Consider the following 12,571-nt stretch of genomic DNA (forward strand, 5'->3'; position numbering starts at 1 on the left):
GCACCTCACCACCCTCACAGTAAAGAATTCCATTCTACTCTCTAATGTAAATCTACTCTCTTTCAGTTTGAAGTCATTCCCCTTCGTCCTATCACTACATGTCCTTGTGAAGGGTCTCTCCACAGCTTTCTTGTAAGCTCCCTTTGGGTACTGAAAGGGATTTGATTGCTCAGGTCTTCTTTGGTTATAGCAGATTTCCACAAGCCATTTGACTCATTATCACATGAATCTTGATTTTAAAAACCTGCATGGAATTTACAGAACAGCTATTAAAATGGTTTGAATACCAAAATCACTGACAGAATTTGAGACACTTTTAATAGGAAGATATTGATGTAAAAAAAATTTCAAGCATAACCTCAGAGGTTGTATCTACTATATGAGTACCTGTGCTTGTACTCAACTGTGTGTATCACAAAGTGTGCACATTTGTCCACCCTCTTTCCTCAGCACCTTTTCCTTTGCTGGAGCATGCTCCATCACACCAGCTATCTCACATACCTCTGTACCTCACCCCCAGACCCTTCTTGCAGACCTGTTCCAGGTCATGCTAAGTTCTGCTGTTGCTACTGAGCTCAGTGAGGAACTTCTTTTGGCCATATGCACCCCAGAGAAAGGATTAGATGAGCTAGAAACAAGTGCTCTGAGCAATAAAAAATCCATCTTCAATAATGGAGGAAATCACAGCCATCCTGAATGCCATGGAAATCAAGCTAGGCTTCAGCTGCTGTAGCAGCCAACACAACATCCAGCAAATTTTCTTTTAGGCGAGTATTGTTCCAGAGGAAGTTGCTTGGAAGCTACTGTTGAGACATTTTATTTGCTAGATATGAGATAAGAACAGTGAGAGGTCTCAGAATAAGGAATATACCTCTCAAAACATGTCCTACAATCTGATACCCTTCTCCCACTGGGAGCATTTTTGCTACAAGGCATCCTCCAGGGTATAAAATGAAATGAATCATGAGTTGCAGAAGTTTCTCCTTTGACTGTTTTCTAATACTAGCAGACATAATAACCCATTTGTGTGAGACAGTTCTCAGCCCTCAGAAGCATAGGGTGCCATCATGTCACATCCCAGGAAAGACTGTGCAAATGTGCAGATATACAGGAAAACTGGAGATCCCTTGGGAGAATTAGATTTTCCTCAAGTCTGCAGATGATAGACACCTGTCTTTGGATTCAAGGTTTTTTTTTTTTTTTTTCTGCCAGACTCAATTATGTTCAACATTAAGGGTATTTTTCTATCATTTTAATCTTGAAATATCATTCTATTACAGTAAAAGCTTTATTAGAAGGAAACCATAACCAATATTCAGGCTCAGATTGAACCAGTACTACTGCCAGAAATCCTAACTCCAATAGTCCCTGGGACATTTCAGGGACCCTGCATCTCTCTCTGATACATGAAATCCAAGGAACTCACAGAAACAAATTCAGGCTTTCTTAATTCATTTTTTACTGCTCTGTAAGCAACTAAACTCAAGAGAGGTCACTTTTGTGTGTCAAGCCTTACAAAAACATCAGAATATGGGCTCATGGGCTATTCTGCCAGAAAATAATAAATGAGGAAGGAATATATGAAAAAATTACAACTGGGAACAAAAATTCTTATTAATAGAAAGATTAAAAGCCTTCTAAAATGACCCAGACATATTTAAGATATATCTACTGATTTTTATGTGATTCAGTAGATTCTTATTATCTTTCTATTGATTTATTATCAGATATATATTTACAATTGTTACTTTAAGTATTCTCTTTGCAATGGTTGAAGATAAAAGCATGGCAAAAGTAAAAATTTTCTAACCTATATTGTACACATATTGAAACAAACACTCAGCTTTTATTTCTCAGTATCCACAGTTCAAAGGGTAAAACCTTGCAAATGCTAAGATTTACCATAACATTAAAAAACTTTAGGCATCCACAATAGGTATATAAAATATTGGGTTTATACTGGTAAAAGAGACTTTTCCTCACAGAAATTTCCTTTTCTTTATGCATAGCCAGTACCCAAACTTTATATCTCAAGCTGACTGGAATGACTAGGTAGATCATAAAGGAAGACAAATTATTTTTTTCCTTTTTTTTAAAGTAAATCATAAGGAAACGAGCAGCATAGATTACTCCATTTCCTGGCTAATATCATGCTGCAGGTACAAAAGCCATCATTATTGTGATGCTGATAAATTGCACTTCCTAGCCCAGAAGGTCCTTCCCTTTATGAAGGAGCACTTGATGAAGGGAGCCAAACCCTCACAGCCAGAAAGGCCACTCCACAATAATAATTTTGCCCATCAAACACAAGGCTCTGTCAGCTGCACTGAGCATCACCTGCAGTCTGATTGATCTCCATTAGCATTCCCCCTTGTTTTAATTTTCTGGCATTTTGGCTGCCTTAACCCTATCATGTAAAGCTTTTTTTTTGTCCCCCCAATTCACCCTGCTGGTCAGATAGCAACATAAATCAAAAGATATTTGTGAAACCTGTCAGAGCTTTGGCAGCTCGCACTTTCTCCTTACATTAAAATTGTTTACTTTGATTTTATAAAAGTTCACAATGACAGCTGCTACAAAAAGCCACTTTATATTTTCCTCATAATAATATTTTAACACACTAATAATATGCTACTGCAATAATATGATGGTTAGCATTTCCGGAGTGACTGACTGATGCCAAATTGAATATCCATCTAAATCTGATATGCCATGAAGTAAATTCACAATCCATAGTGAAAGGATCTCTTGTTGAAGGTCATCATATATTCTGTGCTCATACTGAACATCAGTATTGCTGTTTCAACACCTGCTGTGAAAGAAAGCCTAACAATCTCTATTTTACACACCTAAAGTTATCAATACCTGTTAGGAAAGTGTAAGTCAAAAATAGCTGTGATCATCTTTTGAGATTATTCTGAAATATATATATAAATGTACATATATACATACATTTTGCCAGTAATTAAATGAAGCAAATGTACTTCTAAAATCTTTTTATTCCCCCTCCCACATGTACAGATGTAATTTTTGTTCCTTTCTACCATGCTTCAACATGGAAAGAAAGTATGATTTAAAAAACTGAAAATTTGGACAAATGTCCCTAATATAAGAAGTTGACCAGTAATAGACACAGAGGCAACACAGCAGGCATTATATAATTATTTTTCAGAATAATTTTCAATTCTAAAGATCTGTAGCACAATTCCTCAAAGCTTTTTCTTCCTCAAGTCTGCCCAACCACTTTCAGATGTGAGTCACATTATAGCATCCACAGTCACTGTTGGCAAATAATTAACTATCCATGCAGTAGAATCTGCATACTACTTATTCTTTTTTGTCTTTTTTTTTTTTTTAACCTTAGCAGCTACTAGTTTCAATGGATAGTAGTAGGGGTTTGTACTGAAAGAGACAGAGAACAATTATTCCCAATTGCTCCAGATTTTATAAGCCTTCATATCCACTCAATACTTTCTGAGCCGGAGACACACTAGTTTATTTAATTAATCTTCAAACAGAAATTATTTAACCTCTCTGATAATTCTTATTTCCTCTTTGCATAACTTTATTTCTTTTTTCTTCAAAGAGTTTAATGAATAAACGCTTCTGAAAACGCCAGAAGACTGAAGACTGGTACAAATCTTTTATTCCTTTTTCAAAAAGTTCTGAAGTTTGAGCTAACATTTTTAGACTAAAATTCTTTTCTTTTAGCACCAGTGTGTATAAATTAAAAAAATATCCAGCTCTTAGATGTAATTGCAGAGTACGTAAGAACCTGTGACAAAGTTAAAATTAGCAGAGCCTTATTCACATCCTTGTACTCTAAACCTTTAGAATGAATTCCTTTTGGCTCTGGAAGTTCATGCACATAGCAGCAATAGACCTCTGCTTTGAGAACTTTCAGAAGAAAGAAAACTAACAGGCATCAAAATTAAATGGTCTGCCCAGGTCATATTGTGCCCAGGTCTGTGGCAAATTTAGGATTGAACTTCAACCTTCTTTGGGCCAAACTAGTAGCTTAACCAGGTCACCATCCTATCTGGACAATGTTGTAATAAATAAAAACCTGGCAGATTATCCAGATAAGAAATTATACAATTTCTGTGCTGAAGTCAAAATAGGTGCCAGTGACAAAATACATAGATGACTTAAAAGGCTGATCAGTGGTTAACATTCAAAACAATTTGCAATTCATACAGTTCTGCAAGTGACTTGCTGCTTATTGTCATTTCAGGACTTTATCTTCCTACTGTTACAAAAGGGATTACAAAATATAGTGAGAGGATTTTTCTCTAGAGCATGACACAGCAGAAAGCATCAGGACTCCATCAGAAGGATGTACAGGAGCGATTTATAATAGCAACACATTGCTTTTATAGTTTTTCAAGATATTTACATTTACTTAACTGTCGGGAGTTTAGTTCAAGCATGGCTTAAAGAAAAAGGCCATGAAGCCATGCAATTGACAGAAAAGTAACAGGTAGCTGTGAAGCAGTTCCAAAGCAGTTCCCAGACAGACTTCTATAAACAATTAGACTCTCTCAGGCATCATTGTATAAACAATAAGGTTCTCAGGCAGTCTTCCCATAACAAGTGTAACACCCTCTCTGGGAAAAGATGACACCCTGGGAACAGATGTGGAAGTTTTGGGAACTGTTCATATCACAGTGGGAACACTGGTTTTGTTTTGTGTAAGCAATTGTCGGTATTGTAAAACAAAAGGAGTGGTTAGAGTTTTCTCTGTTAGCCTATCGTAAACCTGGATTTTGGAATATGCATGAAGTTAATTAACACTGTTATTTAAAGTGACTGATCAATCAATAAATCTGAGTTCGATGCATTAAAGGATGGTCGTCTCCCCCTCACTTCAACACTTAACAGACACATTCACTGCCCATTGGCCATAAGAAAGAAACAAATTTCTCAATAGGTGAACAAGGAGCCACATCATTCTGTGAGCCAGCTAAAGTCCATATCTTTTAACTTTCTCTCTTCCATCACATTTGTCATAGTGATAGCCTTGGTGTCTTCCTCAAGAGAGATATGGGGCTTTCCTTATCTTCAGGAAGTCTTTGCTGGCTCACAAGAACAGCACAAAATGCCTTTCCTACAATGGGCAACAAAAAAATGCTGAATTTTTTTCAGATGTTGAAAAATACAAACTCACTCAAGTATTAAGTGCTTTGTGACAGTTACAGAAGGGCAAAATAATATTAAATATAAAGATGAAAACACTCTCAAAGGGAGATATTACTTGGGCAGTTACAACTTTATAGAGACTAGCTCACAGAAAGCAGTTGAATACCTGCTGCTGAGAGGTCATGAAATATCTACAAAATAATAAAATCTTCTATTTTTTTCCCAACATTTTTCATCAGTTAAACAACCCCCTGAATATAACCCTCTAAGAAAAAACAAAGAAAAACTCTGAAAGCTGTCTCAAGATAAAAACTCTATATTTAGCATCATAACTCTGGAAATAGTCTGCAGTAAAGCCATAGGCAAGACTTAAAATGCTTTGTTTGAGGGAGTCTTTCACTTACAGCTTCACTGAGCTACCACTCAAATGCAAGTGCAATATTCCTCTGCATATGTAACCTTTTATTTGCAACTCCAGGTGCAAGGGACTTTTTTAAACCTTTCGTGGGCATGCATCTGTTTGTTTTCCTGCATGTACACTGACAAGCCAGATTGGGTCTAACATTAAGTTCGCAATGTTCCAGGTGCTACTCTGACATCAATAATAAATTATTTCCAGAACAGAACGTCAGCCCTGGTGTTTTAAGTCAGGATCCTGCTTAAGGAACATACTGGCCTGGGAATCAGTAACCTTGCAGCCAGCTCAACACTCACACCAGGGAGCATCACCTCCCAGCCAAAGCCAAGCAACACCTCACCACAGCCCAAGCACCATTAGTCAACAGGACCCTTTCTCACACCTAATGCCTTCCCAAAACCAGTTTCAAAGCAGACATTTACATAAAGTAGCACAGTCTCCAAGCTTGTATTAACAGCAGTCCAGACAAGTGCGAGCTGTTTACTTCAGTGCAATTTATGATTACTGGCACTATAAAAATGCTGTAAATCTCTCTAAAGACTTTCTTATAATTTATCTCTATTCACTGTGATGTTTTTCAGATAACATCTTGGGACAAAAAAAGAGTAAAGACAGACATGTAAGAAAAAATATGGTACTAAAACAAAATACTGATTACAATTTCAGGCACACAATTCGGTTAAAATTTTGTTTCTATAGCAAGTGTCCTTAATTTAAAAGTTATTTAGCCTTCAGCCACATCAGTAGTTTAGGAGTTTGGGTTTATTTTAATACAAAGTATTATTTTGATTTGCCTCAGGATTAATCTAAGAGACATTACACAGAATTGTTGGCTCCTTCTATTTAGTCAAAAAATTTTATCCCCATACTAGTATTACTCCCACAGTTAATTAATGTTGGTTTTCCAAGAGAAAAAGCTTCAATTAATCCCCCCATATTTACTACTGACAGTGCCAACATTTCAGAGCCATTGTCAGGCCTAAATCAGAAGAAATATCAGGCTTAAAGGACTATTCACAATCTCTTTAATCTTTCTGCTTTTCTACCAACGTTATTAACAATAGTGCAAAATACCATGGTGATTTTGTAAACACAAAGTTGGCCATTAGATACTAAACCAGACTGTAACCATGGCCTTGAAATGGGAACAGGATTCAATATTGCATTAACTCAGACTGAGTTAAATTGAAGTGGAATGTACTAAAAAAAATATATATATCCAGTTCACCAAATGAACCATTCTTTCCAACCCTTCATTACACATTTATTTTCTAATATTTCTAACTTTTAATTCTATTAGCTGTTGAAAACTGTGGCCAAAGATCAGACTGTTGTTACTTTTTACATTAGGTTTAGGCTTCATTTTAAAAGGGAAAGTTATATTTCAAACCTTTTATGCCATAATTCCCTTCCTGATTTTTCAAAGGGGAATGTACTTACATAGCTTCTATTAAATTTTTAATAAATTTATGTCCCACAGGTAAAAAACATTTCTTTGGGAATTGGAATAATTTATGAGATAATTACAGACAGCAGAGATAATGTATTTTTCAGTCCACTAATTTTCAGATACTCAACGAAAGAGCAAAATAAAACTCAGTAAGGCAAGAAACTGCAAATGACAGGTGAAAAAGGCTTGAAATGTCAATATGTTTTGTTATGACTTATTCAATTCAGTCCATCTGCAGTAAGTGAATTATAATGGGAATCAAGAAGACACCAAGACTTTGAAAAGCTTGTTGAAAATGTGAGTTATCTTTTAAGCTTGTTCCCCCTATTAAAGGAAAGAGTAACCACTGGGGAAAGCGCTCTGCACAGCCACCTAAGCCTCCCTCTGAATCCTCTATGTGCCTATACACACTCCTGTTTATGAGCATGGTAGTCAACACTTTCCAAAGCAAAGTTAGTAAATTCACACCCAATCAGTACTCTGCTGCTCTGGGACTGATCCATGCAGGGGAGAGGCAGTCCATGTCTGCTCACACTGTTTGAGCAGGGGCAGCAGCACAGGCTGGCTGGAGGCCAGCTGGTGTGAGCTGGCTCATGTCCCACTCCCCAGCACTCATGGGCTCTGCAGTACAACTGCATAATGCTCCATCCAATTCTCCTCTGGGCCTTCAAAACAATTACTGTTTTGGTAATTTTCCATTTCAAAGTTCCCAAAATAATGAAACAGTACTTCAAACTTGACAGAGGATTGTTTTAGGAAGGTGCTGTTTTTTTCAATACTAATCTGATATTAAGGGTACTTGTTTTCTGCCCTAGAGCAAAGCAGGTAATGCACACATTTATTCAGCTTATTAGCCCTTCTTTGCAAAGTTAATTAGGTTCTGCTTGTTTAAAGCTAACTCAGATATAACTTTTCAGTCACAAGCTAGGCCACGTTGACAGAAATTAAAACAAGGGGAGAAGTTATTATCCTTCCTATCTTTTAGCACATATCTTGCACTGCAGAGACACTGGTTGCACATACAGGGCAGAAAATGAAGCCTTCTAGTACTGTACAACACTCCCTTTGGGCAATGGTTATTGCCAAAAATGGCCTTAGGGAAAGGCTTCTGTAGCATAGATCTGTATCTTGGCCTTCCTTCTACTGGGACACCTCTTCCCCATTTGTAGAAACAAGGTTATGACCTTCATTTACCCATTCTCCCATTTCAGTCTCTGAGGACCACCACAAGAAGAAACAAGCAAACAACCTCTGTTGTCTCAGAAGATTTCCAGACAAAAAAAGGGAGATAGGGAAAAAAAAAAAAAACAACAAAAACCTCCAAATGAAGCCAAGGGAATTCCTGCATCACAGCAAAAGTTGTAGTTAGGATGGCTATGATACACAGAGCATCACCATAAAATTTTAGAAGGCTTCAACCCATCCAGAGTAACACCATACCACATCAGAAAGCTTAAGCATCTGCTCATACAGAGTATCATACCACCTCAGACAACTGCAAATATGTGCCCTTCTTGTTCTTTAGCCCAACCTTTTATAATGCATCAACCCTCATGCTGATGCACGGCACCTGTGTGCCTCTGTTCCCTTTGTGGTTGGTCAGTGCCCCTGGGCCCTCCATGGCTCATTGCTGTCAGTGCTGCTCCCCTGCTGCTCACAGCTGTGCCCACTGGGGATGAGGCTCAGCCCAGCCCCATCCCAATCACCACAAACTGTGTGCTCACATCACTGCATGAAGGATTTTGGGTGAGGAGAAAAGGGAACCAGCCAACCAGCCTGCACAGCCTGTACTGTGTGGATGTGAAAGGAGGAACATCTCCAAGAAAAACAGAAGAAAATAGGAAAAGCTGCAATATGAATGTGTGAGTATGACCTTCCTCCTTTGTTCAGCCATCTGCTGATATAAGAAGTTTGGAAGTTCATGGTGATAAGGTCCCTATCTCTTCAAGAAATGTGACTGAACTACATTGGTGGAACTCAAGAATCTCCAAGATCCTTCTCACAGTACTGTTTCTAAGGGCATAGAAACTCAACCCAGAAGATTAAACTTGTTATTGTCTTTGCTAGTCCCTGAAAGTACAACTCTGTAATTCTTCCCGTTGTTCATAAATATCCTTTTTCTCCCTTTGAACTATTTATTATTTAGGATTTAGTTTATTTACTTACCTGCTGCAACCAATATTTTAGCCTTCAATATCATTGTTGTCTACTCAGAGAATTATGTGCAGGGAATATACCCAGAATTTATATAGGTGAATATGGTACCCTTTATCTGTGAGAGAAGGATCCCAGAAAACTCACTAATAGCAAAAGCCCTGGAAAGCTAGACTTTTCAACATATATTAAGGGAATGTGGAAGCTCATCTGTTTTAATGTGCTTAGAGACATACAAATGAGATAGGATACTTGAAATTCAGATACCATTAGAGTATTAAATAAATCCTAATTAAACTGGCGTGATTTGGAAGTAAATGCACTAAAATTAATATCACTATAGCAGAGCAACTGAAAACTGAAGCATATTTTCAATAATTACTGCCAAAAATTGCTTTCTCTGCATCTCATTTTGTACAGATTAGCCAAGCAGTGAAATACAGGAATCAAATATAATCAAATATATCCATTAACTGGCCTTCAGAAATTAGCATAATTGAACATGTGAGACATAACTGACCCTAAGCAATTTTTAAGCTTTACTAAGCTTATGTGCTTTCCATTTGGTCATGATTCTACTGCAATTCTGTTGAGGCAGACAGGTAAAGGTTGGCATCCCCAGATGATGCCAAAAGCAGTGCAGTATAATTCCACATGAGGAAAAAGTCATCACCCAAGTGAATACAAAGAAAGAAAAAGTGAAGATCTAAACAGTCAGGTGGAGGCAACTATCTTACACAGTGCTCAAAGCATGATAATCTAGGAATCACTTCCATTCTTTTGTTCAGGAGATTCTCTGTGTCATTCAGTGTGGAAACTGTACTTCAAATTTCCCTGAAAGGAGATCAATTACACAACAGCAAAGATTTATGATGCTTGATATCATAAATAAAGAAAAAAAAATCAGTTTTCACCAAGTAATACAAAGATAAACAGCTTCTAACTCACTTATGATGCCCAAGAAGTATCAGGATGCACAACACCCTGATAAAAGTAATTGTTTTGCTTTTAATTCTCTCAACAGGATTATTCTGTGGCACATCACTGCATAGCAGCAGTGTGCTGGTTTTGCAGAGAGAAAAGCAAGCAAGGTAAAGAGGTGACATGCCAAGGTTTTCTGCAAATAGCACTCTGTTTTTTGTCAAAATTCAATGGTGTTTGCTTGACATTTAATTAAAACCCAGGGACATTAAACTCAAAGGCCTAGCAATGTCACCACACTTAATTTGTTAGGAAACACACTTCTAGTGACTCTTCAGTTCAACGCTTTAAGAGAAGGATGGAAGATAAAAGGTCAACAGGGGGATTTTTTAAGATGTCTCTAACTTGTTGCCTTATCAATAAAAATAGCCATTCAGCTTTATAAATGGAATGCATGAAAAGCCATGGGCATGAAAATGCAATTACTCTCTTGTAAATTGGTAGCATATTAGTATGCTGGAAGGGAGAAAGTATAGCTTGGGCTTGGAGAGCCATGAGATTGATAGCCACCAGGAAAATGGTTGCTTTAATTAATTTTCTTCTGAAAATTATCCAGACCATTAAAACTTCTTTAATACTTGCATGGAGTGGGAGCTGGCTCTAGCTTATGAAAAGCTGATGAAACACGCAAGACAACACAGCAAGAAATTCTGAAGGCAAACTAATTAAAACAGTTTTTTAATAACCTTCTTACTAACAATAATTTTCTTAGGGTTTGGGGTTTTTTATTTGTTTTTTTTTTCTTTTGTTCCCTTCAGAATTCAGAAGCATAATTATGGGCAAATAGTAATTCTTTCCCTTTTTTGATGGAGCATTTTAGTGTGTTCAGTCACTGTCTAAAAAATAGCAAGAAATAAGAAATGTTTAAGTACTGGTGACTAACCTAAAGAAGTGAGAATTTTAGGGCTGATACCAGTATTTATTATAGAGTACATGGAGAACTCAAGCACTCCAGAAAATAGGCAGAATATCTATTCTCTGAATCCCAGTCAGGGTTTAGTAGGATCCAGGACCAACAACTCTGAGTACGCCTGGCAGCATAGCATTAGGCATCCAGGAAAATTTTATATTGATGAGGGAAAATTAGCTGTCCCCAGTATCAAATGAGTAGGGGGTTCCAAAAGGAATATTAAAAACTTAGCATGAGCAGGTTCTTAGTCAAGCCTTAGAGTAACTACTTTTTTTCCTTAATCACAAACCACAAAACAGAAATATTTTCAAAAATATAATTTACTAGATACAAGTTATAATTTAAGATGACTCATATATACCTGATTTTCACTTCAAAAGAGTCAATATGTCTAGTAGCAATTCTATAGGGAAAAAAGAAAATGTCACATCACAAGGGCAGCAGTCAAAAAACACTAAAAAATTGATAACTTGATCTTGCAACTCAATATGAAAAAGATGATCCAGCTCCTTTTCTAGTCTTATTGAGGTCTGTTCCCTATAAGGTGTTTTCTTTTTCTGAAACAAATCTTTCATATGACTCATATGGGAAACTGCCCAGACTGGGGTCTGGACTATGCTTTCTGTAACATGATAAGATATTTTCTTAAGGCCTATAGTTACTATTAGCTAGCAGATAAATAAAACTGTATAAATACAGCCCAGTAGTTCAGGTATCTCTGGTTTTGGTAACACACACTGCCTGGAAACATAAATCATGAAGTAAATTGTGCCCAAAATATTGCATATACTTTCCAGAGCTGGAGGCAGCATCCAAGATCTACAGCAAGGCATTAGTGCTGCTGCCTTTGGGCAGGGGCATTCTCCAGGCTCTTAAAGGAATTTGGAACTACCACTTCCATATCTAAGTGGCACAGAGTGATGCTGTGGATGACCTCTTCTCAAAAAACACCACTACACAGGGTTCTGCTGTTTGCTGGTTTCTGAACACTGCAGGTTGCCTAGTTTAAAGTCAATACAAGATGAAAATCTCTTTCTTTTACAAAATTAAGTTATACATTTGCCTTGCCTTGGTCATTGTGCCACTGAACACGCCTGGTTTGAACAGCAGAGCAGAGAGAAGCAGGGGACCTCTGTGAGGGGGAAGAACTTTGTGGCTGAGTAAAATTCAGCAATATCTGTCCTTTGTTCTCCACTGCAGTATGAGGCTTCGGGTCTGAAGAAAGATACATAAATAAGTAGTTTGAGAAAGCATGAAGCAGCTGCTGTGATCAGCTTGGCACTCCTGAGGAGTATCACTGGTTTGCTGCAGTACAAAGGTCAAAATATGGGAAGTGGGCCAGATCCCTGTCAGAAATAAAGCAGAAACTGCCTGTTTTGACCTGAGTGAAAGTTTCAGGGTAAGTGGCAAATTAGGTGTAAGGACTAGGAAGGTCAAATTTAAAATACAAATTTCCTTTTAAAATTTTTTAAATTATCAATTCTATTTACATCCAAAAGAGGATTTTCATTAAATGTCA

At 37.3% G+C, this 12,571-nt stretch overlaps 1 long non-coding RNA gene across 1 annotated transcript; it reads left to right on the forward strand.

Moving 5' to 3' along the window:
- Positions 1–8,793: 8,793 nt before the first annotated feature.
- On the forward strand, positions 8,794–12,481 carry LOC132074133 (uncharacterized). The gene is made up of 3 exons (XR_009418588.1): positions 8,794–8,869; positions 10,186–10,252; positions 12,253–12,481. It is a non-coding gene; the product is annotated as an uncharacterized LOC132074133 (long non-coding RNA).
- The last annotated feature ends 90 nt before the right edge of the window (positions 12,482–12,571 follow it).

This window comes from Ammospiza nelsoni, chromosome 6 (genome assembly GCF_027579445.1).
Source record: "Ammospiza nelsoni isolate bAmmNel1 chromosome 6, bAmmNel1.pri, whole genome shotgun sequence".
Classification (NCBI taxonomy): Eukaryota; Metazoa; Chordata; class Aves; order Passeriformes; family Passerellidae; genus Ammospiza; species Ammospiza nelsoni.